This window comes from Manis javanica, chromosome 4 (assembly GCF_040802235.1).
Source record: "Manis javanica isolate MJ-LG chromosome 4, MJ_LKY, whole genome shotgun sequence".
NCBI lineage: Eukaryota > Metazoa > Chordata > Mammalia > Pholidota > Manidae > Manis > Manis javanica.
Genome location: NC_133159.1, coordinates 115,908,467 through 115,923,624, shown reverse-complemented (window position 1 = coordinate 115,923,624; position 15,158 = coordinate 115,908,467). Strand labels below are relative to the sequence as shown.

At 41.3% G+C, this 15,158-nt stretch overlaps 1 pseudogene; it reads right to left on the bottom strand.

The window, feature by feature from the left end:
- LOC108403857 (dynein axonemal heavy chain 9-like) overlaps positions 1–15,158 on the bottom strand; it is a 594,862-nt pseudogene that overhangs the window by 551,690 nt on the left and 28,014 nt on the right.

Sequence of the window (15,158 nt, the reverse complement as noted above, 5' to 3'; positions counted from 1 at the left end):
GGGGGCGAGAGGTGATTGGGATTCAGGTGGCGCCGGCAGGAACTGAGGACCCCGAAGAGAAGCCGGAAGTTCGCCATCTTACTGGTGGGGGCCCTTCAGATGCTCTGTAAAAACACAAGCAAACCCCTTGCCCCACACCTTGATATGATCTTTATGCCATAGTGAAGAACCCATTGGAGACTACTACACAGGAACTGTTGTTGTTTCAGAAAAGGAAATATCAGAAAAATGTACCTCTACCGCTGACCATCTATCACCCTCCAGAAGATCAAAATTAAGGATATGTAAAGCATGCACCAATCGTCAACTTGCAACTAATTTTATTATATCAGGGAGTAATCCCCCCTCTTTGTATTAATAAATAATGTTTAAGAATAAGGTGACAATATTCAATGAGAGCTTGACTTGTAGAATTGTATGAAATGCCTGTGTTATGAGTGATGTTATATAGCTTAAAAAATGTATGCAACACAGAGGAGAGGTAAACTGGAGCGTTGTCAGTCAGCTTAAGAGATAAAGTTTAAAACATTTTATCAGCAACACTTGAAACAAGAAGCTACTGTAAGAATAGAAATAGGTTAGCATAAGCATAGCCATCTTAAAGGCCTAGAAGCCATTTTCTGAGTTATGTGACTTAGAAAGAAAAACTGGAACTGGTAAGGCCTTGAAAAACAAGTTAATCATGAGCACCAGGTGGTGGGCAGCTGTGACCCTTGGTCAGCTAACCTTGGTCAGTTAATCTTACATACCAAGCTTATCGTGCAGAACCTCCCTAACCATTGAGGAGTGGTCTTATCCTGCCCTTGCTTAACCCCAGGATGTATGTCTTGCAAGAATAATGTATAGTTGTGGAAAATTACTATGAGTTAAGTGTTTTGAAAATGCTATATAAACCCTTGGCTTTGAGTGCTTGGGGTCCTTGTTGAAACCTGCTGTGTCAGGCAGACACTTGGACCCCAGCTAGCTGGCTGAATAAAGACTTTGCTTGAATTTACATCTCTATGCCTGTGTAGTTTGTTCTCTGGAGAAGCCTCGGAAGCCCGGACCCTAACACTACAAAATCATTTTTCTTTAGTTTACTTAATTTTAAGTAACTAGTACTCATTTTGCTGAAATCTAGTTCTTTACTAGTTTAGTAGTAATTAAACAGTGATTATAAACAAGAAAAGATTTACAAATGACAATGGTTAAAGATTTGATGAGAACTTACTGTAAGATAGTTGATATATGGAAGTTTGGATATTTCTGTAACATAAAACACTCAGTAATAAAATCGAGCATTATTCCTTTTGACAGCACTTTTTAGGCAAGTATATATATCAGGTAAATAAGCCAAATTAGTCAAATATTTTCTTTGATGAGGAGAAAAAATTCTATTGGTATGTTCCAGGGGCCCTCTGGAAAATATCAGAGTTAATTGAGAGGTAAAAATACCTTTTTAAATTTTGGTTTTGGGAAGCTGTCAAAAGTTTTTAAGGCACTTGCCAAATAGAATTATAGTTATTAAATAACACTTATTATTTAACTAGAATGATAATAATAAAGTTTAAAAGCAAATGCAGAAGGTTACATAGTTGTTAACACTTAGCTTAGTCTTTTTAATATTAAGATCTTATTTTCTTAAATACTCAGACAATTCATTAAGACTTTAAGCATAAGAAACTGTTTTAATAAAACAATTAGAGAACCCTTTGCAATCTTTCAATATTAAGAGCAGACTAACAGTTAAAGAATACTTTGTCTTCCCAACTGAAAACAAAAGTCCAATTTTGCTGTGTTCTCGATATTAAGACTCACTTGCTTTAATTTCACATAGCATGATTATATCTGTAAGAATATAGTAATTTATTCTTCATTTGCCCCATGGTCCCAAGCACACAAGCCGGTGAAAATTATGCCTGGGCTTGCCTGGGGCTTGACTGGGTTTATCCCGCCTTATCTCTAAACATCTTGACCCTCCCCCAAAGCAACAGGCTGAGTGGATCTGCCACAACAAAGGGCACCACACTGCTGCACCACACTGCTCGCTTGCTTTGTCTCTGTCTCTCTTTAAATAAATAGCTGTACTTTAGAACAATTAACTTTCTTTTACTCTCAACAAAACGAATTTCCATTCTTTATACTTTCTCTTACTAAAACACACATCTTTAACATACTAAAATATTTTCCTTATTATATCAAGTAGTTTTCATTAGAACTTAAAACGATTTGATACTTTGACTTTCAGAGAACACTGAAAAATATATCATTGTAAACTGTTACACTAGCATTCTTCAGATTGATACATTTATGAACATATTTTATCATTTTTGGAAATGTGCCTTATAGCACAATTTCTCATTAAGTACAAAATATGTCTATATAGCTTAGCAAACTTCAAGAATATTGGTTACCACAAAAATTCTCAAGCTGTTTGCAGATATATACACTGTTATACATTAATACAGTATTATTATTAAAAAGTTTATTTGCTACACTTGTTTACTTATTTTTAGCAACCATGCTAAATTACTTATAAAATTTTTACCAAACATTAGACAAAGTCAAGCTTTTCTTTAAGTATTTTCTTGGAATATTTAACAGGTAACATCAACTTAAATGACTTTAAGTAAACTATGCCAGCTAATAACTATAAGGACATGTCCATATCAGTTAAGCTTAAATTAGCATTAATGCATAATATATTTTTATTAGATTTTCTGGAAGTTTTAGAATGCCCAATTTTCACAAGCACTTGTTTTTAAATCAATTTTATTAATACCTTCCGGAGGTAGAAAATATTTTTTTGTTACACACTTAGACACACAAACATACAGACCGAGACATAATGACTACAGTTAGCAACACTTTTCATATAATAACATATACACAGACAAACTGACATAAAGATTTGAGTTTATAATATTCAATGGTCTTCTTTCTTCTTAGTTTATTTGATTAAAAGTACTTCAGTTTTCAAGAATACACTCTAAGGGCAAGCAGTTTACATAACTGGGTTAAGGTTTAGACGGCCCCAGACTAACAGGGCTGATGAAGACTCTGAACTGATGCGGACTGTGTGTGTCCAGGGGGCTGGAAATGAAATGCAAGTACAATTCTAGCTCCAGTCATTTAAAGCCAGGCTGTATTGCAGAAGATAAATTTCTTCTATCTCAGGGAGCTTAGTTTAAGACTTCTCAATTCTCAAAGATAATGATGAACTTAATAAGTAGAATAGATGTTCACTAAAAGAATTTCGAAAACTAACTCCATATTGTAGTAGTTCATGGAACTTTTGACTATTTTCTTCCCTTGTGGCAAAATATATTTAGCTGCATAACATTATATTGCATACTTCTTTTAGGGACCAAGCCTCTCTAATCAGAGTTTGTACTGGGGCCCAGGTTTGTGTGCAGAAGATAAGATACTTCTTTTTAGAGTGTAGGGATCAAACTGCTCTCAGTTAGTTTTCCTAGTTTTTTCTGCCCAAGCTTTAGTCATTCCTCAAGAGGCCCCTGCCTGTCTGATAAATGCAGGGACTGTGTGACTTTTCGCTACTAGAGCCCTGATCTGAGTCACAAGCTTGTTTGGCTTCCCTGGGGCTGCTGAGGAGGAAATGCTTAGCTCCAGGATGACTGCTTCTAAGGAAAGCAGTTAATAGAATGGAGCTATTTTCATGTTGATCTGAGGGTTCAGCTTAATTACAGGCTGTATTTACATTACACAGGAGGAAGTAACGCAGGCCTAAGAGGACTGCTTTGAATGGGGAGCAAGGTGAAAAAGCAATCTTTAAGATCAATGATAGCCATATTCCAGTCTTTTGGAATCATAGCCGGAAAAGGGAGGCCTTGTTGTAAAGGTCCCATAGGTTTAAGAACTGCATTAATTTGCCTTAAGTCATGTAAGAGTCTCTAATTAAGGTCCACAGGCCAAATGTGTCCACCGGAACCTTTTTTGGACCATGGGTCGAATAATAAGATTGAAGTCCCTTTCCTACCTCATTCCACAATTCTATGTCTACTGTCCCTTCTTCCGGGAACTAAGGGCACACTTTCTCAATAAAATCTAAAAATCTTTCTAATTGGGGTTTCCTACTTTAATTCCTCTGGCGGCTAACAACCTCTTTAGCCCGCAAACATATAACTGCTCCCCGCCTGTCCTATATTGGACTCCCAGAAAAATTCACTTACCACGTCCGCGTTTCTTGCACACCTCTTCTCTCGCGCATCTTCTCTGGTTACCCTGGCCAGGGCTTTCTCTTCTCTATTGGCCTCGTGGTGGCCCTCACCTTCTCCCTCTCCTTCAGGTCCCTGTTAGGGCGCCACTTGACACGGTCCAGCTGCACCTAGTCAAGCAGGTCCTGAAGTGCGGAAGGGAGGCGAAGAAAATAAAGAAAGACAGAAAGAACTGGGAGGGCTGACGCTCCCACGCGTCACCAGCAAAACTTTATTGAAGGTCCAGGTTTTATATAATGCAGTGGGGTTTTTATATAATGCAGTGGGGTTACATGATTCCAGGACATAGCATTATCCAATAGACAATTAAGCACAGTATTGACGTCAGCAGTAGCTGGTCAAAGGTAGGCACAGCAGGGTTCCATCAGTTGGTCATGGAATGCGTAAATAGGATGTTCTTTGTTCTCCATTCCCGCCACATCAGCAAGTAGGGGAAGGGCATAGCCCGCTCCCCACAAACAGCCCAAGCTGAAAAGAACAGTTGATAAAGAAGGGCTGAGCTTCCAACAGTAAATAAAGTGTATGAGATGTAATGCGAGGCAGGATTGAGGGGCTTCCACCTGACCTATTAAGGGTTGGGGGTATCACATAATTATGTGACACATAGCAGACACTCAATAATAAATGTTTCTCATTGTCCTCATTATTTCCATTTTTTCTAATACTTGAGAACACAGTAACACATTCTCCCAAAGTGTAGCAAAGCACTCAATTTATGGAATCACTAACTGATAACACTAGAGGCACTGTAGAGGAATCCCGTCATCCTGCCTTCCTTCAGAGATAGTGAAATAGGGGTTGAAGGACAAGGACTCAGGCCTCCTAACTGCTCTACAACATGCTTATCCTGTGAAATGGTTAGATCTCATGAAGCTTTCCGTGGTAGAGACAAGGCAGCTGCTGTCACTACACCCTGTACCAACCATGTGTTCCTGATGCTCAAACATCTGGGGCCTTGCTGATGCTGAAGGGACCCCTGCTCCCAGGGCTGGCCAATTCCTAGGGATAGAAAGGACTTGCCTTTCAGCATGCTTTTCGTGAGAAAGCCAGTCAACCCAGAGTCCATATCCCCAACCATCTCCTCCACCCAACGCCCACATCCAGACCATGACCACCTGCCCTAGCCCCCCGGGGCCAGGGGCCAGACAACTAGGGACAGCCACTGTGCCCCAGAGCCTGATGAAATGATTCAAACAAGACAGTTCCAAACCTGCTCACTCTGTCTTGCCCATTTTCTCCATGGAAACCAGAATGGAGTCTCTTGCCCACGTTTCCCCCTCACACCTCTGCCTTCTGATGGACCCTAGCGCTTCTCTGTGTGGCCCTCCATGTCGGGTTTACACTCCCTCTTGGAATCTACAAGTGTAACAAACTATCTTTTCAATGGCAGTCATCTCCTACTGATTCTGTTAGCCATGCCACACCTAAATAAAAATGAAACCTGTATTTAGAAACATGCCCCTGTATCTCCGGATGATCCAACCTACCAGTGAAGAAGAGCCAGAGCAGCTGCCGCTCTCAGCGGTGCTCTATTTGGGGGCACCTCTGCTGCTGCCCCGGTGCCCACCAGGGCTTCTGCTCCTTGTCTCTCAGCTCCTTGGGGAGCAAAAGTTTTTGTGAACATGGAAAACTGGCTTCTTAGAGAACACCTAGGAAGCCCCATTTAAAACACCCTGTGATGCTTCTCTGGGGTTACTCAGAGGGGCAGGCCAACAGCCTTGCAAATCTCTTGGGGTTTTGCTTGCAGACAGACACACCTGACTTGGCCATTTTCCTTCTGCTCACAGCTCTAGTTCACTGAGCAGGGAGGCTGTACCTTAACCAAGAGCAGCACTGAATGCAGGGGAGGGGACAGGATGGCTCCCCTGGAGCACCAGCTGTCATATCAAAGGCTGAACACTGAACAGAGAGACCAAGGCTCCCCACAAGATTCAGGGTGGGGGTGGGGGTCAACATTCTGACTGTGGCAGATCCGCAGGGACAAAGCGAAGGTGAGGTGACCAGGGCACTGCTGCCCAGACTGATTATTTATCAGAGGCTGTTGCTCTGGGCTGGTGAGCCTGGTGCTGGGCTGGGGAGTCTAAGCCCACAGTGGAATAGACAGAATGTCAGATGCAGTCCTATCACATGGCTGGAATGGCCCAGGCAGGCATCAGGAATGTGTGGATTTAGTGACGTCCGCTTTGCCCAGCTGGATCATCTGAGACAAGGAGTAAGTGGTAGAAATAAAATCTAAGAGGTCCATTAGACGCCCTCTGCTTCCCAGGCTTAAAGAGATTTCACAGTCAGAGTTGTGAGGGGAGGCTGGATCTGCTATGATTGCGCAGAACATTATTTACCACTTACTGGGTGCCTTTCACACACTGGGCACCAAATGGAAAATAAAACAAAAGAGGCCATATCTGGTGAGCAATGTAAAGGCAGGAGGAAAGTTCCCACTGGTGTCCAGAAGCCTGGAACTTCCAACAGCTGCTTTAATTTTTAATTTAACCAATGAACCTATAGGGAAATAAAAAAGAAAATTAAAAACATGATGTTCTCAACAGCTTGGGATGCTGGAAAAAAGCTGGGACAACTCTATTACCTGTCGGTGACATAGTCAACAAGATGCTGCTTGAACATGAGGCTCCACTTCCTAATTACATTCAGTAGAGATGCTTTAAAGGGTCGCACATCAATTTTCATCCAGCTCTCAAATACCCTGATGGGCTCCAGCCTGTACACGCCTTCATAGAGCTTTTCATAGGAGTCAATCTGCGCTTTAAATTGATGGAGGAGGGGAGGGTTCTCTGGGATGCCATCCTCTGCATGGGCTTCAATTTCCTTGGGTGTGAGGACATGCCCATACAACAGGAACTGACTCAGGACCTCCTTCAGGTCCTCCACGTAGAGGTAGGAATTCTGGCTGAAGGTGTTCCGATAGCTGCAGCAGAGGGCCATCATGCTTTGAACCCTCTCCATGAAGGTGCTCCTCATGCTGGCCAAACGGGCCATGCCCTCCACGTCAACCTGGGGAGCAAGACAACAGCAGGTAGGTTACACCCGCATTTCTCAAGAAGTTCCAGAGCTGGCTGGAAGGCAGGATGGTCACAGATCCAGTACCTGATAGTGGGGAGAGCCGTTTTGTGGGGAAAGCCGTGGCACCAAAGACGATATTCCAAAAATGCTGGCAACAAGACCCTCAACAATGTCGTGGAAGACACCCTTCACTCCAGACTCCAGGGACGGATGGAAAACTAATTCTGGGATTGCTAAGCTCAACTGTGCTTCAAATATTGGGGTGAGTCCTGCTCTACATTCTGTAAAACAAGGAAAACAAATGGAACAAAGAAGAATGGGTACAATGAGCAAACTGCAATGCTGTTTTAAAAATACCCAGTGCATTCCTTTCCTTTAGATAAGCTGGGTATAGGAAAATGGAAATGTGAAATTTGCTAACACCCCAGGAAAGGTGAGGGTGACAGTCTTGCAGTGTTTATCAACAGGGGAATGAATGCCTGACATTTTAAACAGGCCAGCTCTTGTACAGGGCTGTCCCGGGCATCGCAGGACATTTACTCTCCTTGTCCTCAGAGAGCATATTCCAGTGACTGATCAACACAAGCCAGTCCCCTTCCACATTCCCAAGGCCTCCAGGGTTGGGCAGGGCCAGGGGGTGCCAGAGCACACAGTAGAGCCTTGGGTTGAGAACAGGTTGATTTTACAAAGCCAATTTCTTGGGAGCAGCTGATCTCTTCCTAGGCACAAACCATGCACTCCCACTGGAACTCCCTAGGTGAACAGCGGTATGCTTGTCTGTGGTTACTAGGCAGGAAAAGGAAAGAGAAGTTATAATCCTGCCTGTTCAGCTCCTTTTCTATGAAAACACAACCTATTTTAATTCGGTAGTCCTGAAGTGATGAACATTTTAAAAATCATATCAATAATTAATAAATCCCTGATTGCTTACTAGACTAACTTGCTAAATTTAAGTCTAAATATAACATGGGGCAAGATGTTCCAAGGATAAGATTAATGCTTAAACTTTTATCAGTGACCACTTATTTCTGTGTATCTTTTTGACTGTAGAAATATTTAGGAGACTGTTATTTGCTGGATACTGTGGGCAGCAGAGACTATGCATTAAAATTCATTATTCCCTCCTTCCCCAGAAATAGAGTTTTGACTGGGTATGTGGCCACCTTCCCCCACCCTCCCTGTGGTTTGGGGTGGTAACATGACTCCCTCACCACTGGAATGTGGGAGGAAGTGATGGGTGCCATTTCCGGGCCAGGGCCACTGAGGCGGCAGCCTTCCCTCCCCTATGCTCTCTCTTTCCCACTGTTACAGGCTTGAGCCCAGATGTGGCAGTGACCCAGCTCAACCACAGAAATGAAGAGGAGGCCCTGGAGAATGGCAGGACGGCAGGAAGCTTAGACCAGCACTTGCAAGATAGAGGTCTTTGTCATTTAAGCCACAGTACAGATGGAGTTTTTGTTACCAGAATTTAGCCATTCACCCTAACTAAAAAAACCTGGGATCCTCAAAGATATGTAAGACTAGGGTCTTGCCTTCAAAACTGTAGGGATCATGTATCCTATTTTGTCCCATCAAACACATATTTAACTTGAGGAAATGCAAGTTCACCAATACCATTGCAATCATACTACATTCACAGGATAGTTTTAAAACATCTGTACTATTGTGCTTTGTATATGTACTCATGATGTATTATTCCGCATTATTATATGTGTTAGATACTTATAATTTGATAGATCAGGCTGCATGTAGTCTCCACGGTTTTAAAGACTTGCAAGACCATTTTTGACCACATGAGATTTTTATCCCATGTGCAAACATGAGAACCTAATCTGTGTGTCAGATGCAAAGACAGCATTATTACCATTCAAACCAGACTGCCCTGCTGGTTCCATAACCTTGGTACAAGCAACTTTAAGAGGCCAGAAGGGGGATAATATTCCTGGGTAGAGTGGGCAGCATTTGACCTGGGCAGGGTTTGTATTCTGAGGGAGGATGGGGAGGCCAGCCCAAGCCATGGGAATGGTCTTGACTTCACCAAACCTGAGAAGGTGGAAAACGGGGAGGTGGACCAGGGAGGACAAAGCTGTCTGACTATGCTTCCCACGGCTCTAATTCAGTCAGTTCTCTTTTCTGAAGCTTGATTTAGATTTGATTAGATTTTATGGTTTTGCTTTTGCTATATGTCTCACTGTTTGAGAGCCTGGTTTATTGTCAAAGTTTTGGAGAGAAGTCTTTTCTTTTTGAACAATTTAAAAACTCAATACCTTTGCTATTTTACTGTGTGTAATTCACAAAATGTCCATAGCATTTTGGGAGAAGTCACAGAATGCTTAGTTACCCTTTACTGTAAGTCAATACACTTTATGACTGTTATCTCTCCAGGAATAACCCACATCCATAAGCCAGTAAATACCAGTATTTTCCAGGAGGTACTTGAGGGAGCACTCAATGGCTAGAAAGAATCCATCCAGCAGCATGTCATCGATGTACTTAATGTAAGTCTTCCAGATATTAGAGGCTGGGTCTGCTGAAAACAGACTCAGGTTTTCCTACGAAAAAGAGAATGGATTTATTAAGCCATGTTTAATAACATGGAAGGACTGGTCTAGTCACCAGTAATGGGAATGAAAAGAACACATAGAGAAAAAAAGCATTCTTGTGAAGACTTTGCTATTACATGTGTATCAGATCCATTCTGTTTAATGGTTTTAGCCATTGGCTGGAAGGAACACAAAGTTAACCCAGGTAGGGAATAGCAGGTATCACCCTGTCCCTAAGAAAGGAGGGTGGCATCTGGCCATGTTGCTGGGTGCAGTGTGTGCGCCTTATAAACGCTGGCTGATGGGCTGGGCAGGAAGCTGCCTCAACACAGAAGACAGGGGAGGCAGAGGGAATACCAAGGGTGGGGGGTGTTATGACTCAAGGCTTATAAGAAATTTGGGGTTCAAGCAAGTAAAGCATTTCCTAGACAATCCCTAGAAATGAGCTGGAGTGTTTTGTGTTGTCATTTAACTAAAAACCTTCATCACATGGAGTAATAAAGAAAACACATACACGTAAATGAATGCCACATTCTCCCTCTCTGTCTCTCTCCCTCTGTCTCTGTCCTTCTTGCTCTTGTTCTCTTTCTCGGTCTTTCCTGACCTGGTGGTTGTGACAAGTAGAGTTGTCCCATTTGCTCTGCCTCATCTTCATTATTAAGCCTTTTTTCAGCAACTTCCCATTCATCTTATCTCTCTAAAGCGAGTGGCAATGAGTTTGCAGGACTAAAATTTCTAGGTGATTCACACTCACTTATCCCTTTACAAACATTTCCAGGTTGTAAATCCCCCTGGATTAAAAAACAACCACGGGATCCTGCCTTTAAGTGACAAAACTCTGAAGTTTCTAAAGTGTATTAAGCTTTCCTTTCTCAGTCAGTTGAAGATTTTCCTAATAACTTAAAGTCCATCATCACACAAATAACACAGTGATGATATAGAGTTTCTCTCAGATGTTATTAAAATGTGCATGTCTGTTTTTTTCTCTAAAACTTGTGGTTTTCATGACTGCTTTGCATGGCTGCTCTATTTCCTCCCTCAGTCTGCACTTTTCACATTTCTACCTCAAATCTACTATGGTCTAAGGAGCAAACATGTTGGGGTTCCCTGTGACCTAAGAAGAAAGAGCTCAAGTTTCTGATTCTGGCCAAGACAGAGGAATGAGATCGGACTTACTCTTCTACAAACAACTATAGAACTGGGTACAATACAAGAAACAACTGGTTTAGGCTACTGGGTAACCAACAATAGAGAGACGTGATCCTTAAGAGGAGGAAAATATCCAGGTGAGCTGCACAACCATCTGGCTTTCTACATAGACACTTTCCCAACCACGGCATGAGGAAGTGGAGCTCAGTAACAGCACCCTTCCTGCTGGGCAGAACAGGTGGCACTGGAGCTGGGCTGCTAAGGCTGCTGAGTCCTCTTGAGCCCTTGAATAGTAAGCTGTCCACATTTAGGGCAAGGCTCTGCAAGGCCTGGCAGAGAACAGTTACTGAGGCTCGAAGCTGAATGGAGACTGTCTAGGTCATGCAGTGCCAGAAGACATTTGTACTCTACCAGAAATTATCTGCAGGTAACCCAGGAATTCATTAGACCCCAGAAATGCTATGCTTAGGATTAGAACTGTTCTGATCTAGAGTCAGGCCTCTTTAGACCCTCCCTTAGCAAAGCTTAATAGTGAGTATCAACGGGATCAAGCGGTAAGTGAATTGCCTGCCAAAACAAAATACAAACTCCTTAAGGGAAATCAAACCCAGATTCTAAAGTGGCATCCAACATGACTAGAACATAATACAAAAATTACTGGACATGCAGAGAAGCAGGAAAATGTGACATTTAACCAAGAGAGAAAATAATTAATAAGAACAGACGCAGAAAATAGCTGCCATACCCATCTTGGAATGCCTATTCCTTAGACTTATTTTAAGTCAGAGAAAAACACACTTCAGTCACACTAAAAAAAACAGACTCAGAAAATAAAATAGATGTTAGCATTATCAGACAAGAATGCCATAATTGATTAAAAACTCCCTAAATCTGAGGAAAAACAGATTCAAGACGCTGTTGTTAAATATAAACTCCCAAATTTTGAAATACAAAATCCCCAACTCCGAGCTGGATGACTATAAAGAAAACCTATTTAGGCACATCATAGTCAAACAGAAAACAATACAAACATTTAAAAAGAAGCTATTAAAAGCTGCCTGAGAGAAATAATAGATTACATATAGAGGAACAAAGATACAAATTAGGGCTGGCTTCTCGTCAGAAACATTAGAGGGTAGAAGACAATGAGATGACTTCTGAAAGAAAAATAAAACTGTCTATACAGAATTCCACGTCCAGTGAAACTATCCTTCAGAAACAAAGGTGAAATGAGGACATTTTTGGATAGACAAAAACTGAGAGAATGTGTCATTAGCAGACTTGAACTACAAGGAATAGCAGAGGAAGTTCTTCAGGCTGAAAACAAATGACCACAGATGGTAACTCAGTTCTATAGAAAGGAAAAACAAGTCTGAAAATGGTGGGTTTGTGGGTAAATATAAAACACAATAAACATTTTTCTTGAAATTTTCAAGCAAAAAATCATAATACTCTACTGCGGGATTTGTTTCACATACGTGCACACACACACACACATGCATACCTCAAAACTGTGACAGATGGGGGTCAGGGTGGTTTTGAGTTGAACCATATGTTGCTAGGTCACACTATAGTGTGGGTATCTCTCATATTTCATGGGAAAACTGTAAGTAGATTTTGACTAGTTCAAGAGAGACACAGAAACATAGAACCATCGCTGCAAATGTAATCCAACAACAAAAGCTGAAATACCAATGAGAAATTAAATCCTAAAAAATATGTCATCAATAACAAGGTGAGAAAGGAGGAGGAACAAAGAAGATGAAGCAAGTAGAACACAAATAGCAAAATGGCAGAGCTAACTCCAGCCATACCAGTACTTATATCAAATGTTAATAGTCTGAACGTTACAGAGATTAGCAGGCAGAGTTGTTAGAAAAGTACGTTTCTACCATGTGCTGCTTGTCTATAAGGGAATAAATTCGAATCCAGAGAAGCAATGGGTTGGAGGTAAAAGAGTGGGAACAGATGGATAAGGCAATAAGTAGGGATGGTGAGTCTGGAAGGAAAGGTTATAGTATTATCAGGAGAAAACAGATTTCAAGGCAAGGGGGTATTACCAGAAATCAAAAGGGAATTTCATAATGATGAAATGGTCGATTCATCAGGAAGTTGCAACAATTATAAACCTGTGTTTGTACCTACTAACAAGGTTTCAAATACATGATGAAAAATCGGACAGAACTAAAGGACTAAACGGACATACCCAAAATCCTAGGTGGAGATTTTACCACTCTGCCTTCAGTAATTAGAAGAACAAATGGACAAAACATGCAGAAAGCTCATAGAAGATCAGAACAACACTACCAATCACATGGAACTTACTGGTATTTGCAGAACCCTACAGCCACCCATGGAAGAACAAACATATTGTTAAGTACACAGGGAACATGCAGTACGATAGACAATATTTTAGGTCATGGACCAAATCTCAGGGAACTCCAAATGATTGAAATCTTACAGAGTATTTTCTGTGAACACAAGGAAATTAAATGAGATACCAATTTCATTAAGATGTCCAGAGAAGCCTCAAATATGTGGAAACTCAACAATACACTTCTAAACAACCACTGAGTTAAAGAAGTTGCAAGAGAAAAAATTTAAAACTGAAAGATAATGAGAATGAGGCAGATTAAATGTATGAATGTCACCAATGTCCTGCTAAGAGGGAAATTTATGCCAGCAAATGCTTGCATTAGTAAGAAAGAAAGGCTTACAGTCAATACCCTAAGCTTCTACCCTGACAGGCTAGGAAAAAAAGATGAGCAAATTAACCCCCAGTTAACTAGAAAGATATAATAAAAAACAACGTATTAGAAAACAGATAAAGAAAGTGAACGAAGTCAAAAGTGCAACATCTTACCATGCTTCGAAGCATAGGTAACCCGAAATTACCAACTGTGACTCATTACTGACTTTGTGCATGAGGCCTGCCAGCCAGAACTGCCCCATGGCTGCTCCAGTGGGGTTGGAGTTGGTGGCTATTTATGGCACTTTTCCATTGCTCGGTCTCTGATGATAAGACAGGAAGTTGCCTTGATCACAAGGCAGGGCAGAGCTTCACTGCATGGAGTGCAGTCCTCTGCATTGTTTTCTTCTCTTTACCAAGTGCAGTTAGGGAGCCATGGTAATCTCTCACCTCACCAGGCTCTACAAAGTTAGTTTCTGAAAATGATGCTGGAGGTCCTCACTAGGTTGCATGGGCAAGTCTGGGGTGATTCATGTAGCAGGCACTTTAGGATTCTATCCTTGGCATCCCCTTTGAGGTTTTGTGTGGGACTTGAGTGGCTACTAAGTGGTGTCATTATTAACATAGCACTGATTTTGACACACTGATGCAGAATGTGACTTTTCACTGCCCCTCTCTGTTGGTTTTAGTTATTTTGCTATGAGTATAAACTGCTATTCCTAACTGCAGAAGACATAGCATCTATTGACTGCTCTAATTTTCAAGTTACTTCTTGCACCCAAACACACTTCTTGAGGCTTTCCCTGTACTAGTGTTATGTGTGTCTGAGAGGTTATTACCTGAATAAGGGTGTGTATCTTAAGGCCAGATTCTTTGATGAGACTGTAAGATTTTTGCACTCGATCATGCTGATCATCCATGGAAAGAAGGTATTCCTTTTTTCCATCTTTTCTCTTAAATATTGTAGACACCCATGTTTTCCTGATGTTTTGAATATCTTCCACATTGTCTTTAGTTTTCTGAACTCATTGTTCAAGATCATGAATATTATTGGTGATTTGACTGACATAATCCCAAATACCTGTTCCCCAAAAGAAATACAGTTAATTGAGAGGGGCACAGCTAAAAGTCTAGTCTCTCTGTAAGACAGGGATTTAACACTCCTGGGTTTCAAAAGACTTTTTCTGCACACGTCACTTCGTTATCATAAGGGCCTTTTTCTCCTAGTTGTATCAAAAAGTCAGTTCTTACCAGAAACCTGATTATTCAGGAAAAGAAACAATGATGTTTACCAAACAATAGTTGGTGCCCATGCTGGGGCACAGCAGTGCAACTTGGTGACTTGTTTTGGGGTTATTGAGTCTTATTTTTTAAAGAACTTTCACTATATTAAATGTTGAGAATATTATTCCCCTTGTATAAGTAATAAAGTTCCAACTTGTTTAATATGGCATCCCAAGACTTTTGTGAGTTGACTGTGACCTTCTTTTCAAACTTTTACTCTTCTGAGGATCCTAATGCAAATTAATCTCGCTCCCCTGTGAT